Source organism: Lepidochelys olivacea (assembly GCF_965140295.1).
Source record: "Lepidochelys olivacea isolate rLepOli2 genome assembly, chromosome: 5".
NCBI lineage: Eukaryota > Metazoa > Chordata > Testudines > Cheloniidae > Lepidochelys > Lepidochelys olivacea.
The window spans coordinates 99,129,753-99,143,105 of NC_140415.1; the positions used below are offsets into that span (position 1 = coordinate 99,129,753).

Below are 13,353 nucleotides of genomic sequence, written 5' to 3' on the forward strand. Positions count from 1 at the left end.
TGTGGGGGGGCGGGGGGGCTAATGTCAGGGTGTTCTCCTGCCCCCTGCTCCTGCCCCCTGCCTACCCCATCCATAGAGCAGGGGGCAGACAGGACAGGGCTCAGGATGGAGGGAGCTTGCTGGCTGCAGCTGCTCTCTCAACTTCCTGATATATTTAAAAGGGCAATGTACTCAGAGTGGGATCAGAGTACTTAAAAGCACAATGCGTGTCTCTCTCGCATAGGGTGTGTGTCTCTGTGTCTGTCTGCCATACTGTCTCCCCTTCCTCCATTTGTGCTGCCTTGTAGAGTGTGACGCTACATTAACAGCAATGTGTTAACCCTTGAGGGCTCAGCCAGTGCTAGTTCATCATTCAGTAGTAAGGCATCCCCTGGGAAATATCCCACCCTCTGACTTCACCACCTCAACCAAGCTTCACAATCATCATTGCTGTGTACAGTGTTACATTGTTTGTTTAAAACTTATACTCTGTGTGTGTGTGTGTGTGTGTGTGTGTATATATTATATATAATATATATATATATATATAATATAGTTTTTTGTCTAGTGAAAAAAATTTCCCTGGAACCTAACCCTCCTGTATTTACATTAATTCTTATGGGGAAATTGGATTAGCTTAACATAGTTCCTCTTAAAGTCGCATTTTTCAGGAGCATGACTACACCGTTAAGTGAGGAGTTACTGTAATTCGGTCTGGACAAATTGAAATCCTGTAAATTATCTCTGTCTTGGTCTTAGCAATTTGGAAGACCAAGTCATAGGGGGCCTGATTTTCAGAAGTGCAGAGCATCACGGCTCTTGTTGAACCCAATGGGAGCTGTAGGTGCTTAGCGCATCTGAAATCAGGCCTATTGTAACAAAGCTCCACTGCAATGAGCAGCATATTTGCTCTTTTGCTTCCTGTGGAACTTTGAACAGTGGGAATAATTTACAGAAATACTGCACAAATAATACAGCATAGTAAATAGTATGTTGATTTTTGAATGGCACCGATTTGGACACCAGTTTCACTTTTTTTTTCATGATACAAATGTTCCTGAAATTGATTTCACTTGTGTTGTATATAAAAAACATGCTGCTAATGCTGAGCACAGCACAGAGATGGGATTGCTGACCACCCCAAGACTCAAGGCTGCCTAAAATGGCTATTGCACTTAAAAACACTCCTCTATATCCACTGCACTTGCAATTTCTCATTTGTATTTCTCCATTTCATTCAAGTGTTACTCTCATGCACAATTGGTTTCATTTTATCGATGACTACTGAATTGTTGCATAACAGGTATTCTGCCATATCAGATACTGCTATTTATATCTATGGAGTCTTTGGCATTGGAAAGTTTCTACTTAAAGTGGGGCGGTATTGAGAAAAATGTCTATAAAAATGACATCATACGCTCAAAACTTATTCTCTCTTTTGTCTTTTCTTCTAACATCCAGCTCAGTCAGCAAAACCTGGAATCTGCAAATCTAGCTGTGTACCTTTGGCGTGTTAAGGAATCATCGTTAATAAGAAAGTGCTGTTTCAATAGTCCTTTTTCTGACTTGGCCCACATTTGTGCAAGACATGCATAACTTTACTCATGTGAGTTGCCCTGCTGAGTTCAGTATATTCTTTGTGCTATGCCTTCAACATGGCACATTTAAAACTTTAAAGTGCAGTCACAGTGGGTAACAAAGAATATATTTCTAGATTAGGGATATCTTAAAAAAAAAAAAGTTAACCTTAGTAAGGGGACTGTTCTGTCATGACTATGCATGCTAAAGTCCCGATAATTATAATGGAAGTTGTGTGTGTGTATAGATTTGAGTCACAGAACTCACCCTTAAGCTGACACATTAAAAACTCTACTTGAGTAAGTTACTTTGACTAATATCAAATTCCCTTGCTATAATAAACCATGAAATGCAGACTTTGCAAGCAAAGTGGAACACCAAATATTAAAAACAAAACAAAACAAAATCAAATGCAGCCATAACAGGGAGATTATTTAAAGGTATTTTTTAAGGTTAGCTTGCTGCTAAATCTTTCTAAATGAGCCTATGCCCTCTGCTGACACATACCTGTATTACTAGGAATGAATAGATTGTTCAGACATGAATAGATTGTTCAGACATGCAATCTTGTAAATGCACAGTGCTAGTGTATATTCAGTTTTTAGTTCAATTAAAAAAATCTGCTGTGAGACTGACCTTTGTATGTAATATGAATGTCTCTTTTGCACATGATAAATTGATATGTGTGGTTACATTTGTCTAGGCAATCAGAAAAATATAGAAAATGGTATTAAGTGTGCTGGGAATACATACACTTGTGGTTTGAATAGGTACTTGCTGAACATTTCATTCATTTTTGCTAACTTTAGTTTTCTTTCTTTCTTTTTCTCCACAGAATGGACACAGCACAAAAGCAATAACTGTGTGAATTCCCCATATTCTCTCAATTTGCTTCAAGCCCTCAGACACCACAATGAGAAGTGTGACGTTAGAACCTGAAGAGAGAACTGTGACCTGGAGAAAGACTCAGTCCTTGACCTTTCCTGCCGAGACTGTGAAACAGGGTGCCAATTGTGATGGTAATTGTTCCTTAGTAGACCTGAGAAAACCACTCATTTTTACAGGTAAGCAAACAGCCAACTGATGACAAGTCCTCTCTAGTGCTAATAAAACTTGGTAGTTTGTTTGCAACCCACTTTAAACACTAATGAACTAGTTGATCATTCCTATCAATGGTACACTAGTTGAACAGGTGGCCTTCTCTCCAAGCGATCCAGACCCATTAAGCAATATTTTAATGTCTATATTTCTTTGTTTTATAAAACAGTTTGCATGACATAGACATGATATGTTGTGAGTTAAAGGGATGCTGTATGCAGTGTTATTGTAGCCATGTTGGTCCCAGGATATTAGAGACACAAGGTGGGTGAGGTAATATCTTGATTGGACCAACTTCTGTTGGTGAGACAGGCACTCTTTTGAGCTTATACAGAGCTCTCTCTTGTACAGGGATGCTATTGATTTTAAAAAAAATCAAACTTTGATAGAGCAGCCTTTAACAAGTATGTCTGGAATTTTATTTAAAGTGTAGCTTTAAAAAGCATTATAAAGGGTTCTCTGCTTCCCTGCTGATTTTTATAGGAGTCTTTTCAGCAAGGGAGAGTGGATGGGCTCAAGACCAACACCACCATTATTAAAAATCTGTCTGAGGACTCAAAAAACATGAGGTTTGTTTTTAATACAGAAATGCTTCTACATACATGCACATTCACTATGTGACTCTGCTATTGATACATTTGATTTCCTTTGGAATTTTGTAAGGTAATTGAGAGAAAAACACTGGTGCAACTTGAATAATATGCTGTCCCTGAAAAGAGGGTAGGTAGAATAAAGAGCAAGTTAGAAGGCTTCTCCTATCCCTTCTATCTTTAATGCATTTGGAGGAGTGGATTGGAGACTGCCTTCCTGAGCTATTGAGGGCATATACCCACCTTTCACCAATATGGTTAGAGCAGCCTCAGGGTACTGTCATATCCATTGTTGCTTCTGAATTTCTTTTGATCATTTACACCTTGCCAGAGAGTCACTTCCAGTTGTGGCCCTTGTAATGGCTATCCAGGCCCTTGTTACCTCCAGGTTTTAATCTACTGCTACTTTAATCTGTTTTACTTTGGCCTACCACTGAAGACCACCCAGAAACCCAGCTAACGCAGAAAGCAGCTACCTGCCTCCTAATCAATATGAGCAGGTAACACTTGTGCTTGTGTCTCTGTACTGGCTTCCTGTTCATTTTCAGGTGTAATTCACATAATTGGTGTTGGTTTTTAAAGTCCTAGATGATCAGTTTAAGATAGGCTGGAAATCCTACAACCAAGCTGAGGATAAAATCTTCAGGTGAAATCCTGAACCCATCAAAGTCAGTGACTAAACTTCCTTTGACTTCAATGGGGCCAGGGTTTTAATTCACCATGTCCTTCATGCAAGGAAAGATTAAAGCATCTAACGATGGGACTCAGAGGCATTTGGAGCTAGATAAGAATGCCTTTCCTCTTTTTCCTCCCCGTTTTGGGTCAGAGAGGAGATTACTTTAAATTTGAAGAAGGAAGCTTGAGTTCCTCATTCTCTATGCCAACAACTCCTGAGCACAACTAGACCTGCTATAATGTCCAACAGTGAGAGGGAAGCATTAACCATATAAGGGGGTTTTTGTTGGTTTTTGATACACATTAGAAATGAGTAAATAGCACATTTGCATGCATTTCCTCATGTGTAGAAGGACGTCAACAACCTGAAATCAAAACTGGTTTTTGTTTTAAAAGAATTATGAGTATTTTTAGGTATTGTACCTGCCCTTGTGTTCCCCCTGCCAGTTTATGGTTTCACAATCACTCATTCCTGATAATATTTCTTCTTTCCTCTGTTTGATTGTGAAAGCCAGACCAAGCATGACACTGACTGGACAGAAACTTTTGTCAAATAAATAAGCAAAGTGGGAAACTCTCCCATCTCTTTCAGAGAAAGTCATTCTCGGTGGCATTTCGATCCAAATCAGTTTAAAAATAATTCAAATAGAAGTGTGTGGGGTTTTTTTTTTTTAATTTTGTTTCCTTTTCTTTCACAGAAGAGATTCTTGCACATGAGCTCTCATATCTTTTTAAGTATGCTTATGCAGCCCACAAAAGTCAAGGTGCTAAATAATTTGAATTCATTGTTGTTTTTCTGTAGCACTGAAACTAACATCAGCGAAAGCAGCTAATGTCAAAACAGGATGATGGTACTGATTAAAAACCACTAACACTGGCTAAATGAGATGAGAAAAATAAAATTGTCAAATGTCCTGGCTAATTGAATAGATATTGTGTGTCAAATACTCTTTTCCACATAAGAAGACCTGGAAGGGGAGGTTTGACCTAAAAAATTCCACTCCAAAACCATCTAATCTATTAATGAAATTCACCCCTACAAAGAAGAACAAAGTCTAACTACACTGGAACTCCATTCTGAATACTTAAGAGGTGACTAGGCATTATGCGATCTCTGTACAGAATTTCACCATGTGTACTGTCGATGTGCCTGAAATGGAAGTAAGTAATACTTGTGGTAGTAAACACTGAGCTTAGCAGTAAGTGTTGGCGGAACTACGCCCTCCAGCAGGGTCTAAGTGATGCATGAACCTTGTGAGGTCTTTCTGTTCAGTGTCTGGGCATTTCCCCAGAATCTCTAATAGGTTTGTTGTATTTTTTGTAGATCTCAATTGTAATATTTTTTTTTCCTAGCCAGGCATGAGTTACTATCAGATCTCTCATTTCCATAAAGTCTGAGTGCTGTGTAGTATTAAAATGAAGAAAATTGCTTTGGTGAATATATGTTGTTATAATATCTGTGTGCTTAGCCTGAACTTTTAATTTAGAGACCGTTGCCTTGGAGATGTTTTGCTATTTTGAGCTTTAGTTGTATTAACAATGAAGTTTAGTCTGTTGCTGGTTGCAGCCTGTTTTCTGCTGCACACTGCTAAGCCCACGAAGTGTTGTGGAGGTAGGATTTAACTATAAAATATTGGTATCAGTCCAATATGTACATCTGGCTTGCTCAATAAATGTACTTCTGCAGCAATAAAACAGTAGAAAGGGGGAGGGAAGTGGAATAAAGTAACAAAGTAAAGAGAAGCGATTAATGAGTAGAGATAGAATCTGAAGAAAAATAAGCAAAATAAACCCATTAACCCCACAACTTCTCACCCTGCTGGAGATCAGCCTTCTGAGTGTATCCTGGAAGGAAATCAAATTTCCATTACAGACTGCAGAGTGTCTCAAGCTTTTGTCATGTCCCCAACATTTTTATTAGGTACTTTTCCTGTATTTTAATTGGGGGGGGGGGTATTATTCATCCTATGAGAATTAAATGCTAATGTTTCAGAAGGGCAATAGGGAACTGATGATATGTTTCGGTCAAAGGGTTTGTGCATTCTGAAGTGGTCATGGTTTTATTGTTTCTTTGTATGAAGCATTTGAAGAATAGGTGCATGTCTCAACGGATTGTCGTCAGTGAAGTTCTCTAGAGAGCTATGAGCTAGTTTGCATCATAGCCATTTCAGCTTTCCTGTTCAGGTTGAATGTTTGTAGGCATGGCAGCAAAAGATAAAAACACACTAAGAATCCTGCAGGAAGCTCTGGTCAGATCTGAGTCTTAATGTAGTTCTCAGGTTCCCCAAAGTCTAAGTCTATGGATTTATGACAAATATAAATTCCTTTGAGTTGGCAGATATGTTGTGCTCATCAGTTCAGTGGGCAGCTTTAATCTTTAATATCTCTTTCTTAATGATTTTGAAATAAACTCAGGGGAACAAGTGGCTGTCCACCTGTACGTGCAAAGCTGTTTCTTTAGTCTCTCTCTCTTTTTTTTAATCAGCTGCTGTGGACTGAATACAAATAACTGACACAAGTTAAAATCAGAGAATAGAGTCAGAGGTCCAAATATTTAAACTTGGATGCCTAAAGTTAAATCCATGTTTGGGCACTGAAATAAGTGGCATGATTTTCAGGGGTGCTGAGCACCTATTCCTTAACTTGAAGCCAATTAAAGTTGTGCACGCTCAGTCTCTCTGAGAATCGGGCCATTTCTATTTAGCTGCCTAAAGATGTGTCTCATTTTAGACAGACAAGCTTGAATATTTTGAGCAAAAACCTATAATCTCAAGTGGTAAAGTCTTCTCATTTGTAATCGTTAGCTTACAACAGTCTTTTGTATGAGACACTTTAATTCCTGTTTTTTAGGTCAGAAAACAAGAGGGCAGGATGATATCCTGAGCAGAGCATGTTACAGATAATGCTCTTCCTGTAACAGTGATTACTCTTTATATTCATTCTTCTCCCAAAAGGAAAAGGGTTCAGTTTGCTATTTGTTGGCCATCTATGTTGACAGAACACTGTAAATTAACGGAAAGAAAATCTTGTCAGTTGTATGCATTTTTATGATTGCTTTGGGTACTCCTGCAGTGACAATAAACAAGGTAAGCCGTAAAGAAGTTTTATTCTACAATATGTAATATAATTAATTTGATTACATTCTAGTTTATTTCAGAAAATTTCCTGTTATACAGGTAATATAGAAATATTTGGAGAACTAGCACCTCAAAATCTATAGGCGTATGGCAACTGAAAGACAAAACAACTGTAAAATGCTTTGTGTTAACAAGTCATCTTGCATGATGGTTCTTTCACTCATATTGATTTTTGGTACATTTTATTTTAGACTTGGTTGTAATAGTCCATTAAAGTACTTCCCCTTGAAATGCTCTAGTGTCTTGAGGTTGTTGCAATTTACTTGCTACATTTTCAAGGATACACAAAACACTACTACAGACAAAGTTTTTTTCTCAGAGAAAGTGAGTTACAAGCTAAATCCAGATTCTAAGCATTTTTGGCAGCCGTTCTTGTTTGCCAGCAATCAAGAAGAATAATGACATCTTTCTGCTTTTTCCAGAGTTGTTTGTTAATGTTTTATAATATACGTTTTAAAACATTTTCATTTCTAAAAATATTTACACTGTACTCCTATCAAATTTATAGTTGCTAACTTAACTTTATAAAAAAGGCAGTTTTATAAGAAAACAAACAAAAACAGCAATAATGCTTTTTGTGTGTGTGTGTGAAAGAATTAATCTGTCTCCACATAATTAAGACAAAAAGGACACAATGTTGTAACAAATCTGTCTGCTTTTGTATATAACTGCTGGTTTGGATTGAGGTCAGAAACATGTAGCTCTTAGGCTCAGTTCTAGTTGTACTGTATACTCCGTGGAATATATGGCAAAACCAATATCTATTAAGATCAAATAAAAGTGAAAGTTAAGGAACACAGACTTATTAGATGAAATGTTTATAAGTAAGGATTTTAAACAGGAAAACATATTTTAAGTAATGATATTAAATCCATAATGTAAAACACAAACTGTACCATAGATTCTAGATCATTTGAACTAAAGCCAGGTAAATAATGTTTAGCAAATAATGTATCTGAAAATTTTAACCTCCTTTTTAGTTTGTGAAATTCATACAAGCAGTTTGTAATTTTCTTGAATTCATTATTTACCAAATAATTTAGACAAATGCTTCAAAGGGCTGTAAATTGTTGCTGAGCATTTCATTGTGAATACTATATTTCATATTCAAAACTCAAGCTATCCTGGGCTATGTCTATACCATGTGAAAAACACAGCCCCCTGACTGATGTCAGTTTCATCAACAAAAGCCCCAGAGTCCACAGTGCTATGTCAGGGGGAGACGCTCTGCTACTGACATAGCTACCATCGCTCATTGGGGGTGACTTAATTAGGCTGGCGAAAGAGCTCTCTCCCATTGGCATAGAGCAGCTACACAGGAAACCTTACAGCGGTGCTGCTGCAGCGGTACAGCTGTGCCGCTGTAAGGTCTGTAGTGTAGACATAGCCTTGATTGGTCTTGATTGGATACATATAATTACATGTTGTTGTTTCTGTTCCCTGACTAGACAAGCATAACCTTTCGATTCGAGTTTCTGGTGCAAATCCTCACACTCATTCAAAATTCATTTTCAATGCATATTTTTAATATTGACTTCAAATTTACTGCTTCAACAAATATTCTTGCTAGTAAATTTATTCGCTACAATATTTGCAGAAAGCTAACACATAAGGGGGTAAACATAACAAAACAAATGTAATTTTTATTGGAACAAATATTAAAATATTTTTTAAGTTTTCATTCAGCAGTAGTCTCCACAACACACTTGCATATAATTAAGTAGGACATGTAAATAGGCTTTACATTTTTAATAGTGCGTGGAAATGGATCACAGACTGGTGGGAAGAGCGTACCCATTTTTGTTCACATGAGGGTAGTTAAACAGTCAATAAAGGTACTAGAGCTGTGTCCTCATTCAATACTAAGATCCACAATTATGTTAGTTTTACCCAGACAACTCTAAATGATATCACACTATGCATCTGCCATATTTTGTGCCTATAATGAAGTTGCCCCTTGGTAGACGAATGTAAAGTGAAAAATAACTTGCAGGGAAATATTTCCCTACATTTGACTATACCAAGCCCTCCTGTCTCCTCTCCATCTCCTGCTTTCCATCTATGTCCTTTTGGTCCTCTGACACCTCTCCAGTTCCTCTTGGCTCCTTGCTCATCTCCATCCCCTCCCCATGTATCTTCTGTATTCCCTTAGCAGCCTTCTTGCAGAGGCTCTGCCTGAAGGGGATGACAGCCTAATAATAATAATTAATAATAAAAAAAACAAAAACAAAAAACTGTTTTTGTTTCTTTGCACCTGACTTAAGGACTTGGTAATGGTTTGTTCCAAAAGAAACCCAGGTCATAGGCCTCTAATTTGGAGATAAAGTTATTGGAGATCATTAGCTCTGCTTAAGAGATTTTAGACAAATTGTTGAGAATAAGTGCTCCACAAGTACCATCTTAATAACCATGTGCACCTGTAAGGTAGACTGTCAGACAGAATATTTGCTCTCATTTCACATATCCTATTCACAACTGTTGTAACCACAAAACATACATAACTTAATATTATACATGTGTTGACTAATATATGCTGGCTAGCATACGTATATATTATGCTGATAATACTTCCTGCCATATATATTCCAAGCATTTAAGTATACATATGAAGTATTAATATCAGTTATATAGGCCAAATTGGCCTGTACCTTTATTGTAATCCTGTTCACTTATGCTAAGTATTCCATGACAACTTGCATTAGCTGGACGAAGTTTTGGCTTAAGTAGATAGGAAAACTGTCAGTATCAGGATATATAATAGTTTCTTCATAGCAACAGAAAGGGAGTTACCCTCACAAACCTATTTATTCTAGTACAGGCCTAGGAGGTGTCTTCATGCCTCTTAGTACCTGGAATGCATGTGCTCAGAACAAAGATAAGGCTACATCATGACCTGGAATGCCTGGTTCAGAACAAAAGATAAAGGGGTATACCATGGTACCAGAAACAAACAAAGTAAAAAGTGGATTGAGTTCAGTTTCAGGTGAAGTATATTGTATCTTTTACTGGTAAATAAGTAGGTTATAAAAAGATGGTTTTAGGGATGTAACTTTGCAGGGCATACCTTCCATGTAAGGTGAATGTAACATTGATGCTCTTTGAAACTGGTATCATACAGAACCTTTTCCCTGTAACACAATAATAAGCCTGACTGATATTGGTTATTTGGTCTCTTGGTATACTTCATTTAAAAAAAAAACCAAAAACCAAAATGTGGTCTAGCAATTGACTATACAGTTTAAACACATGCCATACCAAAAAATGGTGAGAGCATTAAGTTTGCAAAATTACATACTTCAAAGTCAGGAAAATAATTTCTTGATCAGTGACCGCTAAGAAGCTAATACTTTGCATCCCTTTGGATGGACACTTGGATCAATGATCTGTTCGATATTGCAATATATGAAAGACTCACTTTGCTAGACAAGGTGAATTGATCGTTCTGTGATCACTAGTACAATTTGATAACTAGTTGGAGACTCCTGTTGGCTCATAAGCCATATGTGCAATTGTGATGGATAAGAGTTGGGGACTGAAGATGTGTAAAGAGGATGTAGGGTTTTGTTCTATTAAGGATCTGTCTGTCTGTGTTCTTATACCATGTCTCTCTCCAAGTCCTTAATTTAGTGAATTTGCTCAATCTTAATGGTAAAACCTGGACTCAGCACTCAGCCTGAGTACTTGAGCTCTCTGTTGGAGAAGTCTGTCCAAATGAAGGGGGAGTAACTCCATGGCAGGTACTGCAGCCTTGACCCTTACATCTGCTGACTGCACCACCTCTATGGATCCATGTGGCTGTAATTCCACCACCCAGTTTCCCAGCTGACCCAGCACTAAGGCATAATTAAGCCCTTCATGACTACTACTACTATCGTTATTATTTCTTCATTTGCATTATAATAGTACCTAGAGGGTCCATCAAGACCGGAGTGCCATTATGCCATACAAACACATAGTAAGACATAGATACATAGCAGTCCTTGCGCAGAAGAGATTACATTGTAAATAGACAAGAAACACAAAGGGTGCGAAAATGAGGAACTGAGGCACAGAGACACTGGTGTTTTCAAAAATACTTAGCATTTGCTTAGCTCTACTACCACAGAAATCAACAGTAAAATTACCATTGACTTCTAAATGCTCTTGAAAATCCACTGTAAGTGTTTTGCCCAAAGTCACACATAAAGTCTGCAGGAGAACCAAGAATTGAATCCACATCACCTGAGTGGAGATGGCCAAAACTTGGGATTTTTAGTTTTGGGGAAATTTTGAAATTTGGTTACATTGTGATTCAGAATGAAACCAATTTTTTTTGTAATTTCCTGCAAACTGGAAAGTCCGAAGAAAAAGTCATTTCTGCAAGACTGCCACATGGTGTTTCTGAAATAAAATATGTTCCCTGGGACTTCCACAGCCGCTGACTTATATTTGTAAGATTTAAACATGTAATATCATAGAAGATAGCTAATAAAGTACAAGTCATTATGCTGAAACTAGTCAATGCTAAATTCTGACTAAAAATTGGCACTAATCTAAAGGGCCCTAAAATAAAAATGTAATCCAAGGATAAAGTGGAATGCATTTCATACTCTGTCTCAGTCCAGTATTCTAATACAACCTACCTCCAACAGTTTTGACATTTTTTGGCCAAGAGTAAATCTCTGTACAGCTCAGCAATTTATTTCAGCTATTATAGTTCATCAGTAAGAAAAACTGATATTATTTTAGACCCCAAGTTAACAAAGCACTTAAGTGTGCACAAGCGTGTGTCATGATTTTAGGTTAATATGTGTTTTGAAAATAGGCCTTAGGTTCCTAGGTCATTTCAGGGCTTTTGGAAATTTTAGCCTATGTCACCAAAGATGATTGCAAAGTACAGGAGGTAAAATGTACCATTTCCTTTTTCTTATTTCTGGATGTCTAAAAGTCTAATAATATTCCATTACTCCCTCTTCTAAGAAGACAGCAGTTTTTAAAGTTCAAATTCAAAATGCATTCAAAATGTCAAGGAGGAATTTGACCTTTGATGTCTGATTATGTTATGTTCTTTGGGTTTTTTTTTTTACATTATATCTTAAGTGAGCACTTGTCTTTCATCTTAACAAATGAATCATAGAATATCAGGGTTGGAAGGGACCTCAGGAGGTCATCTAGTCCAACCCCCTGCTCAAAAGCAGGACCCATCCCCAATTAAATCATCCCAGCCAGGGCTTTGTCAAGCCTGACCTTAAAAACTTCTAAGGAAGGAGATTCCACCACCTCCCTAGGCAACACATTCCAGTGTTTCACCACCCTCCTAGTGAAACAGTTTTTCCTAATATCCAACCTAAACCTCCCCCACTGCAACTTGAGACCATTACTCCTTGTCCTGTCCTCTTCCACCACTGAGAATAGTCTAGAACCATCCTCTCTGGAACCACCTCTCAGGTAGTTGAAAGCAGCTATCAAATCCCCCCTCATTCTTCTCTTCCGCAGACTAAACAATTCCAGTTCCCTCAGCCTCTCCTCATAAGTCATGTGTTCCAGACCCCTAATAATTTTTGTTGCCCTTTGCTGGACTTCTTTCCAATTTATCCACATCCTTCTTGTAGTGTGGGGCCCAAAACTGGACACAGTACTCCAGATGAGGCCTCACCAATGTCGAATAGAGGGGGACAATCACGTCCCTCGATCTGCTCGCTATGTCCCTACTTATACATCCCAAAATGCCGTTGGCCTTCTTGGCAACAAGGGCACACTGCTGACTCATATCCAGCTTCTCGTCCACTGTCACCCCTAGGTCCTTTTCCGCAGAACTGCTGCCTAGCCATTCGGTCCCTAGTCTGTAGCTGTGCATTGAGTTCTTCCGTCCTAAGTGCAGGACCCTTGTAATGACTTGTACTATGAATGATACCTTTTATACAAATATATTTAAAAAGACCAAACTCTTTTAAAAGAATCACTGTAAAATCTGTAACTAAGGCAACTAGACTTAACAGGTATAGGGACATGAAAAATAATGTAAGCGCTATTTAAATAGTTTTTAAAATCTCTTTTCTGTAAACTATCTGGTATAAGCAAAGCATGAGAAGGTATTATATAGTATAAAGTGTTTACTGGCATTTTTAAAAATGGCCACATAATTTATGACAGTCTATCACATATACTCTGTATTGTCTGTGAGGACCCCAGTCTATAAATAAAAGCAATAAAAATACTGTACAAATACAATTTATCCAAAAGAACTTTGCAGACATACAGAAAAGTATTTTTTTTAATACAATATTTTTTCATCCAGTTGCTAAAAACAAAATAGA

The 13,353-nt window shown here is 37.6% G+C and overlaps 1 protein-coding gene across 1 annotated transcript in view; it reads left to right on the forward strand.

The window, feature by feature from the left end:
- The first annotated feature begins 6,908 nt into the window (after positions 1-6,908).
- Positions 6,909-13,353, forward strand: part of CEMIP2 (cell migration inducing hyaluronidase 2) — a 79,021-nt gene continuing 72,576 nt past the window's right edge. The window contains exon 1 of the mRNA XM_084629095.1: positions 6,909-7,006. The gene's annotated coding sequence lies outside the window, so the exon portion shown is untranslated. The remainder of the gene's footprint in view (positions 7,007-13,353) is intronic.